The 18623-nt window shown below is 44.9% G+C and overlaps 1 protein-coding gene across 2 annotated transcripts in view; it reads right to left on the reverse strand.

Moving 5' to 3' along the window:
• The window catches only part of LOC126106641 (speckle-type POZ protein-like), a 69948-nt gene extending 55683 nt beyond the window's left edge, over positions 1 to 14265 (reverse strand). The window contains exon 1 of one of the 2 annotated variants that reach the window (XM_049912997.1): positions 14185 to 14265. The gene's annotated coding sequence lies outside the window, so the exon portion shown is untranslated. The remainder of the gene's footprint in view (positions 1 to 14184) is intronic. The other variant, XM_049912996.1, reaches the window with a different exon arrangement.
• Between the last annotated feature and the right edge of the window lie 4358 nt (positions 14266 to 18623).

The raw sequence follows: 18623 nt of genomic DNA on the forward strand, positions 1-18623 counted from the left end.
TTCCGTATTAGCCTCCTGAACCCACCGATTCCATATTCTGCTAATACTCATTGAATCTCGATGAACGCGAGCAGCAATGTCGCGATACGATAAACCGCAATTCCGATAGGCTACAATCCGACCTTTATCAAAGTCGGAAACGTGATGCTACGCATTTCTTCTCCTTACACGAGGCATCACAACAACGTTTCACCAGGCAACGCCGGTCAACTGCTGTTTGTGTATGAGAAATCGGTTGGAAACTTTCCTCATGTCAGCCGGCCGGAGTGGCCGTGCGCTTCTGGGCGCTACAGTCTGGAACTGAGCGACCGCTACGGTCGCAGGTTCGAATCCTGCCTTGGGCATGGATGTGTGTGATGTCCTTAGGTTAGTTAGGTTTAATTAGTTCTAAGTTCTAGGGGACTGATGACCTCAGAAGTTAAGTCGCATAGTGCTCAGGGCCATTTCCTCATGTCAGGCAGCACGTTGTATGTGTCGCCACCGGCGCCAGCCTTGTGCGAATTCTCTGGAAAGCTAATCATTTGCATATCACAGCATCTTCTTCCCGTCCGCTAAATTTCGCGTCTGTAGCACGTCATCTTAGTGGTGTAGCAATTTTAATGGCCAGTAGTGCATTTGTGATATGAAACTCAGAAAACTGTTCCTTTGTTAATGCTGCCGGTATCATGTTCTCGATAAATATCCTGACGTCATGGATGGGGAATAACCGTTTCATTATTATCTCTGCAGCTGCAGATAATCCTGCGATAGCATCGAGAACTGCGTGAGAATGTTAGAAAAATGGAGCACCTGGAGACTCATTCAGGGAAGACATTCCGCAGAAGCGCAATCAACAATCCCATCTCAGACCTGGCTTTTTAAGGCTTTGGCTTTTTAAGATAAAGAGAGCGGCTGCGATTGTCATACTGAGATAATTCTGCAGAGAAAGAAAGAGAGATCCAGCTGCGTTCGATGTAATGAGCCTGGAAGTAAAAGCCAGACCTAGGGAGCAGAGCTTTACCAAATTCTGCATCTGAGCTCATGGCGGCATTCCAGGACATTAAACATGAGCAATCTGGCCGGAACAGCTACTTACAATGGAGAAAGCAATATACAGATCTTGTTCAGTGGATCGATGAAAGATGGAAATACGAGGTTCGAATCCTGCCTCGGGCATGGATGTGTGTGATGTCCTTAGGTTAGTTAGGTTTAAGTAGTTCTAAGTTCTAGGGGACTTATGACCTAAGATGTTGAGTCCCATAGTGCTCAGAGCCATTTGAACCATTTTTGAAATACGAGGGTGGTCAGCAAAAGTTCTAGGGACGGGATAGAAAAAAGTACTTAGGTCACTGAAACTTTTTATTTTTCAATGTAGTCTCTTTGTAGATTAATGCCCTTGGTCCAATGATGTTTCAGTGCCTTGATCCCATCACGAAAATGAGTTTCCTCCAGGCCTCAAAATAGTTGTCACAGCATCTTCTTCCTGTCGGTTAAATTTCGCGTCTGTAGCACGTCATCTTCGTGGTGTAGCAATTTTAATGGCCAGTAGTGTATATTAGTACTAGCCACCTCAGTTTCCAAGAAGTGGGAAACAACAATTACTACATTGGACCCATCCGCTATATTGCGTTTACAGCAACTGAGTCGGGACTATGAATAAAAGTTCTGTTCAGCACTTACAAGATACATGTCTTGTAAGCTCTTATTTCCAATATTACCTTATTCTCTGCTCTGACAACACACGAACAGTTTGAAGTCGAGCTTTATTAACAACTTGTTCTTTTACATATGCACCATACAGTACCGTAAAGTGAGCATCGCGTAATATGCTATAAAACATTGTGTGACCACCCAGCGGATTGGGTCTGCATTCATGAATTTGTCACCAAAAATTTATCTGCGCTCTAATCGCGTCACACAAATCGTAGTCGTTTCATTGTTCAACTGTACATATGTGGATTCCTAGCTGGTATAAGGGAGGCAGAAACTAGGGAAAAAAAGTTATCTCCACGGTCCGACCTCGCATCCTGCCCTGCCACGCAGAGCGACTTATCATTACAGCATGTCTGAAGGAAGGAGGAACACGTAGTAGAAGACTGACTTACTTTTACTGGCCACACAAACCGCAGTCGGTCCTTAGCCTCATTCAGTCCAGACTTCCACACTTTCCTGTCATCTGCATCTTCACCTCCGAGACCCAGTATCTGCATGTCTGCCATGGTATTATCCTTCCATCTCATTCTCGGCCGTCCCAGTGGTCTCTTTACTTCAGTTTCTACATCCATTACAGCCTTTATTACCGTGTTCTCCCCTCTCCTCCTCAAACGTCCCTACCATCTTAGTCTCTTTATTTTCACACTCTCTACGACGTCAGGCAGTGTGTATAAATGTCTGAGTTCTCTGTTTTTCCTCTCTCCACCATTTTCTTTCATTGGTCCATATATGTTTCTCAGTACTTTATTTTCAAAATGAAAATGAGTTTTTTCCTCTGTTTTCTTTGTCAGGGTCCATGTCTCACTTGCATAGCCCACTATTTGCTTGATAATAGTCTCATATACTCTTAATTTTGCCTGCCTAGGCAGTAACTTCACTCTTATGATGTTCTGCACAGCTCCTAGACATGTTCCCCCAACTTGAATTCTCGTTACTATCTCTTGATCTATAAGGTTTTGCTGGTTGATGTTGACACCGAGGTACGTTAATGTGTCTGTCTTCTACACTCTTGGAAATGGAAAAAGAACACATTGACACCGGCGTGTCAGACCCACCATACTTGCTCCGGACACTGCGAGAGGGCTGTACAAGCAATGATCACACGCACGGCACAGCGGACACACCAGGAACCGCGGTGTTGGCCGTCGAATGGCGCTAGCTGCGCAGCATTTGTGCACCGCCGCCGTCAGTGTCAGCCAGTTTGCCGTGGCATACGGAGCTCCATCGCAGTCTTTAACACTGGTAGCATGCCGCGACAGCGTGGACGTGAACCGTATGTGCAGTTGACGGACTTTGAGCGAGGGCGTATAGTGGGCATGCGGGAGGCCGGGTGGACGTACCGCCGAATTGCTCAACACGTGGGGCGTGAGGTCTCCACAGTACATCGATGTTGTCGCCAGTGGTCGGCGGAAGGTGCACGTGCCCGTCGACCTGGGACCGGACCGCAGCGACGCACGGATGCACGCCAAGACCGTAGGATCCTACGCAGTGCCGTAGGGGACCGCACCGCCACTTCCCAGCAAATTAGGGACACTGTTGCTCCTGGGGTATCGGCGAGGACCATTCGCAACCGTCTCCATGAAGCTGGGCTACGGTCCCGCACACCGTTAGGCCGTCTTCCGCTCGCGCCCCAACATCGTGCAGCCCGCCTCCAGTGGTGTCGCGACAGGCGTGAATGGAGGGACGAATGGAGACGTGTCGTCTTCAGCGATGAGAGTCGCTTCTGCCTTGGTGCCAATGATGGTCGTATGCGTGTTTGGCGCCGTGCAGGTGAGCGCCACAATCAGGACTGCATACGACCTAGGCACACAGGGCCAACACCCGGCATCATTGTGTGGGGAGCGATCTCCTACACTGGCCGTACACCACTGGTGATCGTCGAGGGGACACTGAATAGTGCACGCTACATGCAAACCGTCATCGAACCCATCGTTCTACCATTCCTAGACCGGCAAGGGAACTTGCTGTTCCAACAGGACAATGCACGTCCGCATGTATCCCGTGCCACCCAACGTGCTCTAGAAGGTGTAAGTCAACTACCCTGGTCAGCAAGATCTCCGGATCTGTCCCCCATTGAGCATGTTTGGGACTGGATGCAGCGTCGTCTCACGCGGTCTGCACGTCCAGCACGAACGCTGGTCCAACTGAGGCGCCAGGTGGAAATGGCATGGCAAGCCGTTCCACAGGACTACATCCAGCATCTCTACGATCGTCTTCATGGGAGAATAGCAGCCTGCATTGCTGCGAAAGGTGGATATACACTGTACTAGTGCCGACATTGTGCATGCTCTGTTGCCTGTGTCTATGTGCCTGTGGTTCTGTCAGTGTGATCATGTGATGTATCTGACCCCAGGAATGTGTCAATAAAGTTTCCCCTTCCTGGAACAATGAATTCACGGTGTTCTTATTTCAATTTCCAGGAGTGTATATTGTTAGCCGGCCTGAGTGGCCGAGCGGTTCTAGGCGCTACAGTCTGGAACAGCGCGACCGCTACGGTCGCAGGTTCGAATCCTGCCTCGGGCATGGATGTGTGTGATGTCCTCAGGTTATTTAGGTTTAAGTAGTTCTAAGTTCTAGGGGACTGATGAGCTCATAAGTTAAGTCCCATAGTGCTCAGAGCCATTTGAACCATTTTTTTCTATATTGTTAGATTTCCGATTTTTCGATGGTTTGGTTCTAAACGAGCGCTTCTTCCTACTACCATGAACTTTGTTTTACTTTAATTTACACTTAGACCTACTTTCTTAGCTTCTTCCATTAGCACAGTCCCCATTTCCTCCAGGTCTTCCACGTTCTTTCCTATCAGCAAAATATCATCCGCAAAAGCCAGGACATTTAACTTTTTTCCTGTGGTGACTCCTGCAGTTTCACATGTTACTGTCCTCAGGGCGTTGTTGAGGGCCAAATTGAACAGGGTTGGTCATATAATATCTCCCTGTCTCACTCTTGTTTTTATTTCAAATGCTTCTGAGAACTCCCCCTGTACTTTCACTCTACCCTTCGACTCCATCACACACATTTTAGTTAGCTTTATCAGCTTTTCAGGTATCTGACACTCTGCCATTATCCTCCACATTTCCCCTCTTACTATGCTGTCGTATGCTTTGTTGAAATGTGTAAACAGGCGAAAGGTATCATGACTGTGCTCCCAGTTCTTATCTAATATTTGTCTTAGTGTGAATATTTGGTCGATTGTCGATTTACCTTTTCTGAACCCTACTTGTGCTGTATCTAATATTTCCTCAATGTGTGGGTTGAGCCTGACAACCAGCAGTTATGTCCAGGGCAATTTGTGGTAAAATCTGAGGAAACTACTTCGCCGTTCACCTCGAAACTAATATGAGCAGCCCCTTCCCCCCCCCCCCCTCCCCCCCTCCTCCTCCACTGCTCTTGCCACTACATACCGTCAGTTGCACAGCCACCATCAGTAGAAATACTCTATCTGCAGTAGATTCTCCTGTCGAGAAATTTGTTATGAATTCTTACATTTCTTCTAATACCTCTGATTTCTGTGTTACTTACGATACCTCGAGGTAGCTCAAGGTTGAGCATGTGAGCGGAAGTAAAAGGGGGAAGGAAAGTAACAGCAATCGAACTTGTTTGCTCACTTGCTGTAGAAGCACGTGCCCTCTCATTTGGATGACAGTAGACTTCCTGTTCACCGTCACTTTCATATGGATTGGTTATCTCCTTCCTCCTGCAGGTACTCAACACAAAACAAGGCGTATTTCTGACGTGTTTATTGTTGCTTTTAGAGGTGAGAAAGGGCTGTGGTGATCGAGAACAGTTATTCTTAACCTTCTTAGCTCTGTAATCCCAAAATAGTAAATATACAATAAAATATAAATATAATAATGTAAATAAAATTAACATTTCTTGAACCTCACTCGCAAGCCTTTTACTTTTCTTATACATGAAAAAAATTATTTAATAATCACGCTGCATTACTTTTATACATTAAGAAAATACCGACGGCATAAAAAATGTAATACGACGGTCCCTATTATTTTATGTCGCTGTATTTATAGCGACATGTATGAACATGCATGGATGACATGTACAGTCATGACCAATTTGCAAGTTCCAATTTGATGTGTACCTGCCCTTTGTAATCTCGTCTCTTTCTATAATACTCGCTGTAAGTGCATGTTTGAACAGGCATATGGATGCGTTTGAACAACTCGGACTGTCACCAGTATAAAAGAGGTGCTTGCGGTTGAACACTTCAGTTAAGTTTCGAATGCGAAGAATTTGTCTGGTGCTTTTATTTTAGTGTATGGTCAACCTTGAAACTGGATTACTTTCTTTTTAATGAATAAATTTGTAAAAAAATGAAGTGAGCCATGTACATATAGTGAATCAGTCGGTAAAAAAGACCAAGTTGTACAATGACAATTATTTAAATTACGGTTTTACCTCACATCAGAATTAGTTCGACACTTTGAATCTAAACCTTGGGATTTTTCGAAAGAAAATTACATAACTTGAGAAATCATCAACCTTCTGTTTGTCTAAGTCAAGCCGTACAAATAAAGGTATGAGTGAAGCGTTTTATTTCTCAGCGTTAAGAGTAGCTAAGATGTCCAACCTTCACTCAATACCCGAAAGCATCATATTGGCTTCTGCAGTTGATATGTTTAGCCTAGTAATAGGCGTGGAAGAAATAAAAAAAAGTAATATATCGCTTTCTGACGACACAATATCAAGGTCAATCTATGACATCGCGGATGAAATTCGCGATTAGATAACTCAGCACATGAGTTGAAGTTTTTACTATTCATTCTGCTGAATCAAATTAACAGACATGTATCAGTTCTTACGTTTTGTGAGGAGTGAATATTACGTGATGGGTACACATTGGTCAAAGAAAATATGTTGTAGGCCGGCCGATGTGGCCGAGCGGCTCTAGACGCTTCAGTCTGGAACCGAGCGACCGCTACGGTCGCAGGTTCTAATCCTGCCTCGGGCATGGATGTGTGTGATGTCCTTAGGTTAGTTAGGTTTAAGTAGTTCTCAGTTCTAGGGGACTGATGATCTCAGACGTTAAGTCCCATAGTACTCAGAGCCATTTGAACCATTTTCTTTTAATGGTTGCTTCATTGACATGCTCTTGTCACAAAAAACCTGCTGAAAAATCTCAATCACATTGATTATGAAATAGGAAAAATTGTTAATTTTATTAAAGGCCGACAGTTGCTAGTCCTTGCGATGAAATGGGCGAAAATAAAAAAAACCCTATTGTTTTCCGTACAGAAGTTAGATGGTTATCGTGAGAGAAAGTGTTAACCCAGGTACTGGAATTTCGAGATGAATTAATAATATTTTCCACAATAAACAAACCTCATTATCATTGCGTTTACAGAATGATGGTGTATGTGGTTTGCTACCTTAGTTGATCTTGAAGATCTGAATGTGAATTTACTAGGACGTAATGAAAACGTTTTATTAATGACAAAGTGCATGCTTTCATTAAAAAGGTAAATATTTGGATTATTCGCCTTCAAAGAAAAATCTGAGTGTGTTCCCGCTCACTTAGGATTATTGAGAAAAATTCGGATGAACAAGTCGCTATTATTCACCACAGTTTGGACTACACGAAGATACACTTGCGTTAGTTGAAAACTCAGTTGACGTATTTCCCGGAAGATAAAAATGGTTTCTCGAAGACATGGGTACCGAAATGACTGCGGACATGACTGTGCAAATGGAATTTACATATGAAGATTGAAATACGTTTTTGCTTTGTCATCGGAATGAATTTGTAAATTTAGTCACAGAACCACTGAAACCGCCAGGTTAGCCGAGAGCGCTAACGCGCTGCTTCCTGGACTCGGGTAGGCGCGCCGGCCCCGGATCGATCCGCCCAACGGCTTAACGACGGAGGCCTGTGTGCCGGCCAGCCTGGATGTGGTTTTTAGGCTGTTTTACACATCCCACTAGGTGAATAACGGGCTGTTCCCTACGTTCCGCCTCAGTTACACAGCTCGCAGACATCTGAACACATTCGCACTATTCCACGGATTACACTAGACACAGACAGTTGGGGTACACTAATTCTGTCGCGGGGGATACGGGGTGGCGGGAGGAAAGGCATCTGGCCACCCTTTAAATTAACCTTGCCAATTACGATTAACCATGCCGACCCTGCGTCATTGTGGGAACAAGGCACAAGTAAAAGAAAGTCACAGATGCACTGAAAATATACTAAGGCGACAAAAGTCATGGGACCGCGATACACATTGCTGGAACTGTCATTTGTACTCGCGTGATTCATGTAAAAAGGTTTCCGACGTGATTATGGCCGCGCGACAGGAACTGACATACTTTGAGAACGGAGTGGTACTTGGAGCTAGAAATGTGGGACATTCTGTTTCGGACATCGTTAGGGAATTCAATATTCCAATACCCGCTGTGTCAAGATGGCGTTGAGAATACCAAATTTCAGGCATTTCCTCACCACGGTCAACGCAGTGGTCGACGAACTTCTACATCTACACCTACATCCATACTCCGCAAGCCACCTGACGGTGTGTGGCGGAGGGTACCCTGAGTACCTCTATCGGTTCTCCCTTCTATTCCAGTCTCGTATTGTTCGTGGAAAGAAGGATTGTCGGTATGCTTCTGTGTGGGCTCTAATCTATCTGATTTTATCCTCATGGTCTCTTCGCGAGATATACGTAGGAGGGAGCAATATACTGCTTGACTCTTCGGTGAAGGTATGTTCTCGAAACTTAAACAAAAGCCCATACCGAGCTACTGAGCGTCTCTCCTGCAGAGTCTTCCACTGGAGTTTATCTATCATCTCCGTAACGCTTTCGCGATTACTAAATGATCCTGTAACGAAGCGCGCTGCTCTCCGTTGGATCTCTATCTCTTCTATCAACCCTATGTGGTACGGATCCCACATTGCTGAGCAGTATTCAAGCAGTGGGCGAATAAGCGTACTGTAACCTACTTCCTTTGTTTTCGGAATGAATCTCAGTCTGGCATCTGCTTTACCGACGATCAACATTATATGATCATTCCATTTTAAATCACTCCTAATGCGTACTCCCAGATAATTTATGGAATTAACTGCTTCCAGTTGCTGACCTGCTATATTGTAGCTAAATGATAAAGGATCTATCTTTCTATGTATTCGCAGCACATTACACTTTTCTACATTGAGATTGAATTGCCATTCCCTGTATCATACGTCAATTCGCTGCAGATCCTCCTGCAGTTCAGTACATTTTTCCATTGTTACAATCTCTCGATAGACCACAGCATCATCTGCAAAAAGCCTCAGTGAACTTCCGATGTCATCCACCAGGTCATTTATGTATATTGTGAATAGCAACGGTCCTATTACACTCCCCTGCGGCACACCTGAAATCACTCTTACTTCGGAAGACTTCTCTCCATTGAGAATAACATGCTGCGTCCTGTTATCTAGGAACTCCTCAATCCAATCACACAATTGGTCTGATAGTCCATATGCTCTTACTTTGTTCATTAAATGACTGTGGGGAACTGTATCGAACGCCTTGCGGACGTCAACAAACACGGCATCTACCTGGGAACCCGTGTCTATGGCCCTCTGAGTCTCGTGGACGAATAGCGCGAGCTGGTTTTCACACGACCGTCTTTTTCGAAACCCATGCTGATTCCTACAGAGTAGATTTCTAGTCTCCAGAAAAGTCATTATGCTCGAACATAATACGTGTTTCAAAATTCTACAATTGATCGACGTTACAGAAATAGGCCTATAGTCCTGCACATCTGTTCGACGTCCCTTCTTAAAAACGGGGATGACCTGTGCCCTTTTCCAATCCTTTGGAACGCTACGTTCTTCTAGAGACCTACGATACACCGCTGCAAGAAGGGGGGCAAGTTCCTTCGCGTTCTCTGTGTAAAATTGAACTGGTATCCCATCAGGTCCAGAGGCCTTTCCTCTTTTGAGCGATTTTAATTGTTTTTCTATCACTCTGTCGTCAATTTCGATATCTACCATTTTGTCATCTGTACGACATTCTAGAGAAGGAACTACTGTGCAGTCTTCCTCTGTGAAACAGCTTTGGAAAAAGGCATTTAGTATTTCGGCCTTTAGTCTGTCATCCTCTGTTTCAGTACCATTTTGGTCACAGAGTGTCTGGACATTTTTTTTTGCTCCACCTTCAGTTAACGACCGGGAGCAGCGGCATTTGCGTAGAGTTGTCAGTGGTAACAGATGAGAGACACTGCGTTAAATAACCGCAGAAATCAATGTGGAACGCAAGAGGAACGTATCCGTTAGCACAATGCGGCTGAATTTGGCGTCTATGAGCTACGGCAGCAGAAGACGACGCGAGTGCCTTTGCTAATAGCCTGACATCGCGTACAGAGCCTCTCCAGCTCCGTGACCGTACCAATTAGACCTTGGGCGACTGGAAAACCCCGGTCTGGCCGGATGAGTGGCGATTTCAGCTGGTAAGAGCTGATGGAAGGGTTCGAGCGTGGAGCAGACACCAGAAGCCATGGATCCCAACTGTCAATAAGACACTGTGCGAGCTGATGGTGACTCCATAAGGACGTGGGCTTTGTTGACCTGGAATGGAGTGGGTTCTCTAAACCACCTGAACCAATCGTTGACGGGAAATGGTTATCTTCGGCTACTCGGAGACCATTTGCAATCATTCATGGACTTCATGTTCCGACACAACGATGGAATTTTCCATGAATGGCAATGTGCCACGCCACATTTGATCTCTGGACATTTCGAGGGAATGATTTAGCAACCCAGATCGCCCGACATGAGACGTAATCGACAGCTCAGTTACCGCACAAAATCCTGCACCAGCAACACTTTTGGAATTGTGGTCAACCACAGAGACAGCAAGGCTCAATATTTCTGCAACCAACTTCCAAGACATGTTGAGTCCATGCCGTGTCGAGCTGATGTATTACGGTGGGCAAAAGGAGGTCCGACACGATATTGGGAGGTGTATTAATCCCTGGACAAAGTGTTTTCTGTCTACAGTTGCTCTAAAAACTAAAAACAGGAAATCTTCTTTTATCACTCGAAAAAAATTTGCTTCTCTGTGTTTACAATTTAGACCCACGTATGGAGAAACTTTCAAATGAGAAATAAACTCAACGATCGCATTAATTTACTTTCTTTACATATGTGCGTACTGCAGGTAAAACGTTTATAGTAAATTTTCTCGTATATTTATTTTTCTATTGTTTGGGCTATTTTGATAGCTCCCCTTTTACACTACTGGCCATTAAAATTGCTACTCCAAGAAGAAATGCAGATGATAAACGCGTATTCATTGGACAAATATATTATACTACAACTGTCATCTGATTACATTTTCACGAAATTTGGGTGCATAGATCTTGAGACAGCAGTACCCAGAACAACCACCTCTAGCCGTAATAACGGCCTTGATACGCCTGGGCATTGAGTCAGAGATTGGATGGCGTGTACAGGTACAGCTGCCCATGCAGCTTCAACACGATACCACAGTTCATCAAGGGTAGTGACTGGTGTATTGTGACGAGGCAATTGCTCGACCACCATTGATCAGACGTTTTCTGTTAGTGAGAGATCTGGAGAATGTGCTGGCCATGGCAGCAGTCGAACATTTTCTGTATCCAGAAAGGCCCGTACAGGACCTGCAACATGCGGGCGTGCATTATCCTGCTGAAGTGTAGGGTTTCGCAGGGATCGAATGAAGGGTAGAGCCACGGGTCGTAACATATCTGAAATGTAACGTCCACTGTTCAAAGTCCCGTCAGTGCGAACAAGAGGCGACCGAGACGTGTAACCAATGGCACCCCATACCATCACGCCGGGTGACACGCCAGTATGGCGATAACGAATACACGCTTCCAATGTGCGTTCACCGCGAATTCGCTAAACACCGATGCGAGCATCATGTTGCTGTAAACAGAACCTGGGTTAATCCGAAAAAATGTCGTATTGCCATTCGTGCACCCAGGTTCGTCGTTGAGTACACAATCGCTGGCGCTCCTGTTTGTGATGCAGAGTCAAGGGTAACCGCAGCCATGGTCTCCGAGCAAGAGACACTTACATAATTAGCTTGAAGGAATGGCGACTCTCTCTCTTAGGAAAGCATCAAGCGAATTTTTATCTGCTGTTTTAAATAGATGTATTTTGGGTTTATTTTTAGTGGTTTTGGTTGATATGGTTTTGAGCCTCACTATAATGACCATGTGCTCACTAATCCCTGTATCCGTGATGAAGCTCTCAATTATATCAGGATTATTTGTGGCTAAGAGGTCGGAGTGGCCGTGCGGTTCTGGGCGCTACAGTCTGGAACCGAGCGACCGCTACGGTCGCAGGTTCGAATCCTGCCTCGGGCATGGATGTATGTGATGTCCTTAGGTTAGTTAGGTTTAATTAGTTCTTAGTTCTAGGCGACTAATGACCTCAGAAGTTAAGTCGCATAGTGCTCAGAGCCATTTGAACCATTTTTGTGGCTAAGAGGTCAAGTGTGTTTTCGCAACCATTTACAATTCGTGTTGGCTCATGAACTAACTGTTCAAAGCAATTCTCAACGAAAGCATTCAGTACGGCCTTGAATATGTATATTCGCCAACAAATCAAGGGTAGATTGAAGTCTCCACCAATTATACCTGTATGAGTAGGGTACTTATTTGTAATGAGATACAAGTTTTCTTTGAAGCGATCAGCTATTATATCATCTGTGCCGGGGGATCGGTAGAAGGAGCCAATTATTATTTTGGTACGGCTGTTGAGTATGACCTCTACCCATAGTAATTCGCAGGAACTATCTATTTCTACTTCACTACATGATAAACTACTACCAACAGATACAAACAAGCCACCACGTACTTTATTTAATCTATCCTATCCCCAACACGATGTGCGCCTCTGTAAAAAATTCGGCAGAATTTGTCTCCGGCTTTAGCCACCTTTCCGTTCCTAAAACGATTTCAGCTTCAGTGCTTTCTATCAGGGGTTGAAGCTCTGGTACTTTTCCAACACAACTGCGACAATTTACAACTACAATACCGACTGTTGCTTGGTCGATTCTTTACTCTGCACCCTTTGAGACTGGAGCCCGTTTTGATCTTTCCCAAGACTGTGTAACCTAAAAAACCGCTCAGTCCACGCCACACAGCCTCCTGTGTGTAGTGGACACCTGACCTATTTAGCGGAACCCGAAACCCCACCACCTTATGGCGCAAGTCGAGGAATCTGCAGCCTACACGGTCGCAGAACCGTCTGAGCCTCTGATTCAGACCCTTCACTCGGCTCTGTACCAAAGGTCCTTGCCGCGCGGGATAAGCGAAGCGGTCTGAGGCGCTGCAGTCATAGACTGTGCTGCTGATCCCGGCGGAGGTTCGAGTCCTCCCTCGGGCATGGGTGTGTGTGTTGGTCCTTAGGATAATTTAGGTTAAGTAGTGTGTAAGCTTAGGGACTGATGACCTTTGCAGTTAAGTCCCATAAGATTTCACACACATTTGAACATTTTTAATGAACCAAAGGTCCGCAATCGGTCCTGTCGACGATGCTGCAGATGGTGAGCCCTGCCTTCATCTCGCTAGCAGGACTGGCAGTCTACACCAACTCCGCCGGAAACCAGAGAGAATCTTCTCCGATCCATAGCGAGACACATCACTGGTGCCGACATGAGCCACCACCTGCAGTTGGCTGCACCCTGTACCCTTCATGGCATCCGAAAGGACCCTTTCCACATCGTGGATGACTCCGCCTGGTATGCACACGGAGTGCACATTGGCTCCCTTCCTGTCCTTAGCTGCCATATCCCTAACGGGCTCCATCACCCGCCTGACACTGGAGCTCCCAATGACAAGCAATCCCACCCTCTGCGCTTGTCCGAACCTCTCAGGAAGACCGGCCACTGCCGCAACAGGCGAGGCCGCCCTTCCTGGCTCAGAAGTTCTTTCAGCAGTGGGCAGCACCCCAAACCTGTTACGGAGGCGTAAGGGTACAGCCTTGCGGCCAGCAACAACTTTCGCCTTCCGCCCAGGGATTCGCTACCCCGCCACCGTTCGCCAATCACCGCCAGGCAAGTGTCGACCAGTAGGGACGTCAGAATGCGAGGGCGCGGCTGCATCAGAGATCCCAGGCGATGCTACAGGTTCCAGAGGCGCCGAAGCGCTCGCCTCGGGTGTCCCAATGTCACCGCGACCCAGAGCAGCAGCCTGGAGCCTGTCGACCACGGCCAACTCACGGACGGCGGCCAATTTCCCAAGGATCCGTACACAACAGGCGCAGTCCCTATTCATCCCTAACATTTTTTTCCTCTCTTTCATCTCACAAAGCGTTCAAAACAAACAGATGACTGATGATTACGCGAATTTACGCTACACGGGTAATAAAACGTGCTGCTACAACTCTCAAATATCATAACACGCCCGAAATTTGTGAATTAAACTATGCAAGTTCCCAAACACACGCAAAGAAATTAGTAATTAGACTATGAAACAAATAAGTGAGCTAAGAGTACGACTTACTGCTAGATGCTACTTATCCAACGGCGGCAGGGAGCTCACTGCGGCCGAGATTATGCATACAAACACACACACACACACACAAATATATATATATTGAGCTGAGCGCTAAGTCCGCCGCTGGCGCGCTGCCAAGATGACGTCGGCCGGCCTTATCGGCGCGGGGTCAAAGGTCAACTGGTCAGTGTGATGACGTAACATGCTGTTACATACTCTATGCCGACAGGTTCTAGATGTACCGTTGTCCGGTTCTCAGCTACGCTACAGATCACTTTATTTATGAAAATATAAAGTACAGTCTTCAACAAACTTTACATATTCACATACTCCTTTACCTTTAATCCAAATAAATACAGACTCATTTACAGCTATTTTTGTTTTGTTACGAGTATACAATGACAAGGCAGAGGTAGACATATAAGCAGATTTACCAAAGTCTTTATTTGCAAGTTCAGCCATATGGTAGGTACGGTAGGCGATAATGTCTCTATCCACAAAACTTTCAAGTCCAGGAACATTAGGTACTCCTGTACCTCTACGTACAATAGCTACAGTCAGCCAACCATTACCATGTGAAAACGAATCATTAATGTCAATACTAAAATTAAGTCTACATCCACAGAAAACACGACGTCGTTCCAGACAAACAATTTATAAAACAATTGAGAACATTGAATTCTCAACATCTGCTGCAGACAAGAAGAAGAATGCTGTGAAGACCGTTGCTGCCACCGCTCTTGTCGATGGACCCTGTGTTTTCTGTGGATGTAGACTTAATTTTAGTATTGACATTAATGATTCGTTTTCACATGGTAATGGTTGGCTGACTGTAGCTATTGTACATGGAGGTACAGGAGTACCTAATGTTCCTGGACTTGAAAGTTTTGTGGATAGAGACATTATCGCCTACCGTACCTACCATATGGCTGAACTTGTGGACTTAATTTTAGTATTGACATTAATGATTCGTTTTCACATATTGTTTTCGAGTATAATGACTTTTCTGGAGACTAGAAATCTACTCTGTAGGAATCAGCATGGGTTTCGAAAAAGACGGTCATGTGAAACCCAGCTCGCGCTATTCGTCCACGAGACTCAGAGGGCCATAGACGGGTTCACAGGTAGATGCCGTGTTTCTTGACTTCCGCAAGGCGTTCGATACAGTTCCCCACAGTCGTTTATTGGACAAAGTAAGAGCATATGGACTATCAGACCAATTGTGTGATTGGATTGAGGAGTTCCTAGATAACAGGACGCAGCATGTTATTCTCAATGGAGAGAAGTCTTCCGAAGTAAGAGTAATTTCAGGTGTGCCGCAGGGGAGTGTCATAGGACCGTTGCTATTCACAATATACATAAATGACCTGGTGGATGACATCGGAAGTTCACTGAGGCTTTTTGCAGATGATGCTGTGGTGTATCGAGAGGTTGTAACAATGGAAAATTGTACTGAAATGCAGGAGGATCTGCAGCGAATTGACGCATGGTGCAGGGAATGGCAACTGAATCTCAATGTAGACAAGTGTAATGTGCTGCGAATACACAGAAAGATAGATCCTTTATCATTTAGCTACAAAATAGCAGGTCAGCAACTGGAAGCAGTTAATACCATAAATTATCTGGGAGTACGCATTAGGAGTGATTTAAAATGGAATGATCATATAATGTTGATTGTCGGTAAAGCAGATGCCAGACTGAGATTCATTGGAAGAATCCTAAGGAAATGCAATCCGAAAACAAAGGAAGTAGGTTACAGTACGCTTGTTCGCCCACTGCTTGAATACTGCTCAGCAGTGTGGGATCCGTACCAGATAGGGTTGATACAAGACATAGAGAAGATCCAACGGAGAGCAGCGCGCTTCGTTACAGGATCATTTAGTAATCGCGAAACCGTTACGGAGATGATAGATAAACTCCAGTGGAAGACTCTGCAGGAGAGACGCTCAGTAGCTCGGTACGGGCTTTTGTCAAAGTTTCGAGAACATACCTTCACCGAAGAGTCAAGCAGTATATTGCTCCCTCCTACGTATATCTCGCGAAGAGACCATGAGGATAAAATCAGAGAGATTAGAGCCCACACAGAGGCATACCGACAATCCTTCTTTCCACGAACAATACGAGACTGGAATAGAAGGGAGAACCGATAGAGGTACTGAAGGTACCCTCCGCCACACACCGTCAGGTGGCTTGCGGAGTATGGATGTAGATGTAGATGTAATGGTTGGCTGACTGTAGCTATTGTACGTGGAGGTACAGGAGTACCTAATGTTCCTGGACTTGAAAGTTTTGTGGATAGAGACATTATCGCCTACCGTACCTACCATATGGCTGAACTTGTGGACTTAATTTTAGTATTGACATTAATGATTCGTTTTCACATATTGTTTTCGAGTATAATGACTTTTCTGGAGACTAGAAATCTACTCTGTAGGAATCAGCATGGGTTTCGAAAAAGACGGTCATGTGAAACCCAGCTCGCGCTATTCGTCCACGAGACTCAGAGGGCCATAGACGGGTTCACAGGTAGATGCCGTGTTTCTTGACTTCCGCAAGGCGTTCGATACAGTTCCCCACAGTCGTTTATTGGACAAAGTAAGAGCATATGGACTATCAGACCAATTGTGTGATTGGATTGAGGAGTTCCTAGATAACAGGACGCAGCATGTTATTCTCAATGGAGAGAAGTCTTCCGAAGTAAGAGTAATTTCAGGTGTGCCGCAGGGGAGTGTCATAGGACCGTTGCTATTCACAATATACATAAATGACCTGGTGGATGACATCGGAAGTTCACTGAGGCTTTTTGCAGATGATGCTGTGGTGTATCGAGAGGTTGTAACAATGGAAAATTGTACTGAAATGCAGGAGGATCTGCAGCGAATTGACGCATGTTGCAGGGAATGGCAACTGAATCTCAATGTAGACAAGTGTAATGTGCTGCGAATACACAGAAAGATAGATCCTTTATCATTTAGCTACAAAATAGCAGGTCAGCAACTGGAAGCAGTTAATACCATAAATTATCTGGGAGTACGCATTAGGAGTGATTTAAAATGGAATGATCATATAATGTTGATTGTCGGTAAAGCAGATGCCAGACTGAGATTCATTGGAAGAATCCTAAGGAAATGCAATCCGAAAACAAAGGAAGTAGGTTACAGTACGCTTGTTCGCCCACTGCTTGAATACTGCTCAGCAGTGTGGGATCCGTACCAGATAGGGTTGATACAAGACATAGAGAAGATCCAACGGAGAGCAGCGCGCTTCGTTACAGGATCATTTAGTAATCGCGAAACCGTTACGGAGATGATAGATAAACTCCAGTGGAAGACTCTGCAGGAGAGACGCTCAGTAGCTCGGTACGGGCTTTTGTCAAAGTTTCGAGAACATACCTTCACCGAAGAGTCAAGCAGTATATTGCTCCCTCCTACGTATATCTCGCGAAGAGACCATGAGGATAAAATCAGAGAGATTAGAGCCCACACAGAGGCATACCGACAATCCTTCTTTCCACGAACAATACGAGACTGGAATAGAAGGGAGAACCGATAGAGGTACTGAAGGTACCCTCCGCCACACACCGTCAGGTGGCTTGCGGAGTATGGATGTAGATGTAGATGTAATGGTTGGCTGACTGTAGCTATTGTACGTGGAGGTACAGGAGTACCTAATGTTCCTGGACTTGAAAGTTTTGTGGATAGAGACATTATCGCCTACCGTACATACCATATGGCTGAACTTGCAAATAATGACTTTGGTAAATCTGCTTATATGTCTACCTCTGCCTTGTCATTGTATACTCGTAACAAAAGAAAAATAGCTGTAAATGAGTCTCTATTTATTTGGATTAAAGGTAAAGGAGTATGTGAATATGTAAAGTTTGTTGTTATATATATATATATATATATATATATATATATATATATATATATATATATATATATATATATATATATATATATATATATATATGTTGTTGTGGTCTTCAGTCCTGAGACTGGTTTGATGCAGCTCTCCATGCTACTCTATCCTGTGCAAGCTTCTTCATCTCCCAGTATCTACTGCAACCTACATCCTTCTGAATCTGCTTAGTGTATTCATCTCTTGGTCTCCCTCTACGATTTTTACCCTCCACACTGCCCTCCAATGCTAAATTTGTGATCCCTTGATGCCTCAAAACATGTCCTACCAACCGATCCCTTCTTCTAGTCAAGTTGTGCCACAAACTTCTCTTCTCCCCAATCCTATTCAAAACCTCCTCATTAGTTACGTGATCTACCCACCTTATCTTCAGTATTCTTCTGTAGCACCACATTTCGAAAGCTTCTATTCTCTTCTTATCCAAACTAGTTATCGTCCATGTTTCACTTCCATACATGGCTACACTCCATACAAATACTTTCAGAAACGACTTCCTGACACTTAAATCTATACTCGATGTTAAC

Source organism: Schistocerca cancellata, chromosome 10 (assembly GCF_023864275.1).
Source record: "Schistocerca cancellata isolate TAMUIC-IGC-003103 chromosome 10, iqSchCanc2.1, whole genome shotgun sequence".
NCBI classification, from domain to species: domain Eukaryota; kingdom Metazoa; phylum Arthropoda; class Insecta; order Orthoptera; family Acrididae; genus Schistocerca; species Schistocerca cancellata.